Here is a 3,237-nt window from a genome sequence, read left to right on the forward strand (position 1 = left end):
GTATGCCGTTTCATTTGTGCGTCCTTGAGTTGCCCTTTACCGAGTTTTCCAACGATTCCCAAACAAACCAATTAACTGCGTGAATTATTTCACAGCGTCTATCGCCTCGAAGATAGTTTTGTGTTCTATGAAATGTACTGTAGCTACACGCATTCGAAGAAATCACTGATCCAGAAATAGACAATTATAATAACTAAGGAAAATAACTTCAAAGTATGAATGAACAGGCAATTCCTACTTTTGACTATCCTTTACATATCTATCACTAGTGATGACGATTGATAATGTCAAAACTTTTGTTACTTAAATATGAATTGAAAATTACCTATCTACCTCTATCTACTATACTAAAGTAGGTACTTACCTAATTAAATACAAATTCTTATGTAAATGAGTGTATTTTTTATTGATTTTAATTAATCTTCGAAATAATAATAATATCTACCTAACATTTCTACTATTAAGGTACCTACTACTTAATCCTTAGAAGGGAAAGGGAGGCACTATTTAAGAAGAATTTCCGACTCTATAAAAAAGTATACATCTTGAGTTTTGTTTGTAGACGAAATAAATAAAAACTGCTCGTAGACAGGTAATAACTTTTTGATGCTGTCTATACTCGCTTCGTATTGTCGGATATGGGTGATATTAAATTCCGAATGCAAGTAGAAGAATGTCATTAATGCAGTATATTGCCATTCCCGACGAGTGGGAACGCCGACAATGCTCAGGTAAGCGAGTAATGTAAAGCTTGGCGAGGAAATGAGAAGCTCGCTACGGAACTACGGTCGGGATACGTGTTGCGAGCGGCGAGGCGCACGCATGCGCGCAGAGGTGCCGGGAGCTAGGAGCTCGCGGTCAGTGGCGCGGCGGGACGCCTGGTCGATTTCAGGCCCTTCGAGGGGCTCGCGAATATACCCTAATCTCTTTACAATCTAAATTAATTTCTTTCATTAATTACTACTTACTATTCTTTAATTTCACGTCTTTCATTAATAAATAGTGCAAATGTGAAAGTAAAAAATAATGATGTTCCGAGCTCGTTAATGGGAGCTCGAAAACGTCGGAATGATTCATCCTAATACGGTCTTCTATAGCTATCTGATATCAACTTATGTTGACCTATCTAAACGTTGGTAGGATTTTAAGTTAAGCTCCCAAATTATTTGAAGTTATTGGACACCTGTAGTGTTTGTTTGGTTGTGGACTGTATTATAATCATTCAGTGACGTTCAAATACGGTGAATCGATGTTTATGTGTTACTTGATGATATAAGGATTGTTGACGTTAGAGATGAAACTAAAATTATTGGAGCGTAAGGTAAGTTTTGTTTTCTCTCGTAAATTTGGTACTAATGAGTTAAATGTAATATTTTGTTTTTTTTAGTTTAATTGCTCATGACTGTGGATTTTCTCGCGTTCATGTAGATTTTGTCCATTAAGTAGGTATTATTTGAATGCCGTTGGGGAAATATTATTTTTGTATCTCTTGAAACCAGTTATTTTTCTTAAATGAGAAGTAGTCTAAATCTACTATCTAATCTCTACTTATATTTTCCTAGAGCTCTAGAGCTCCTGACAAAATGAAAATTTTTCTTGGTGATTGATTTAACAGTTATGACGTGAAAGCGTATAGTAAACAAACTTACACACGTATTTATATTTACATATATATTAAGCTACTAATCTTTGTATAATTTTCATCCGTGGGAAACCCTATATGTATACCTACCTACTTATTATAAAAAGGCTGAAGTATTTTAGTGGCGGAAAGACTAAGACTAAGAAAATAGAAAAAGACTAAAAATCTTATGAGAATTACCTAAAGCTAAACATATTGTTAAAACCCAATAAATAGGTCATGTTTAATGCAATCTATTCAACAGTTACTTTAATATACCTAATTTATGTTGGTACCGAAACTCTTAGATAATGCCTATCTAAGATCTCCCAGCAACCATCCTCATTCGGTCATGAGGTCGTAGTCGGGAAAATCACTATTTTGTCATATCTATCTCTAACTAGTTGTGTCCCGCGGTTTACATGATGTTGATGATCTACCTTTGTACCTACTTGATGGTGTGATGAACCATGAGTCATGATAATCATTATCTATCTTATTTAATTACTTATTATGTAACGTACCTACCTATCAGCGTTGCCAGACGTCCTGATTTTTAACTCAAATTTAATGGCTCAGTCCCGCTTTTCGGGAGTAATTCGATCGTGCGTGCAGAGTACGTAGGTACCTACTGAGAAAGCGCGGGCGGTTGGCACTCTCACTTCTCAGACTATTGTTTGAAATGCTATATTTTTCCAAGGAATAATACTTTTTTTGACTTTTATGTCGATTTTTTTATTTTTTTATTCAGAAGACGAATAAGACTCATGCAACAATAGGATAAATCTGATTTAAAATATCATATTTTTTTTAAATACATTTTCTATGATTTCTTTTACGATATATTGTCACGTACGTAATTTAAGTTTTTAAACGTTTGACTATACCTATACGTATTTTTCTTCCCGCTTTCGACGAAGGAATCTTGCTTTTTTTCACCGAAAAAAGTTCCACAATCCCGTCTTAGCAAAAAAAAAATCTGGTTATCTATTATTTGTGTTGGTTTAGTTTGATTGTTTTGGTAAAATTACAAATCTCCCCTTGTGTAGATCTAGGTATTTATGTAACTGATTAATTATATAATCATAATGTTTTTGATTTTAATCGTTATTATAATTAGAAGCTGTGGGTTTGAGATAAACAATTAACTTTGTTCTCACATCCGCATTGTTGAGGGTTTGTAATGATAAAATCAATAGCAGTCGGCAGTCGGATCCAGCAATTATCGCAGTCAAGTGACAGGCGGCGTTTTATATGGTGTGATTTTCACGTAGACGTGTTTTGTAGTTATTTAAGAATGGCTTGCAACTAGGCCAATGGCGCTTGGATTGAATTAAAAACGTAATTCAATAAATTCTACCCGTTATATTTTGACTTTATATCTAGCGGACTTCGTGTAAAATTCAGTTTTTTCACAAATTTAACAGGATTTTTCCGGGAAAAAATCATGTTGCTCATGCTCCTCCATGTCCCCTCTATCTTTCAATGGTCTCATTAAAATTGGTCCAGATATTAATATAGACAAACTGATTGTGTTAATTAATAACATGATTGTAATTAACAACTACAAGCACATAGAAATCACAGTAATTTTGATACAGACTTATTCGTTGAGT

The sequence above is a fragment of the Bicyclus anynana genome, chromosome 3 (assembly GCF_947172395.1).
Source record: "Bicyclus anynana chromosome 3, ilBicAnyn1.1, whole genome shotgun sequence".
NCBI classification, from domain to species: Eukaryota; Metazoa; Arthropoda; class Insecta; order Lepidoptera; family Nymphalidae; genus Bicyclus; species Bicyclus anynana.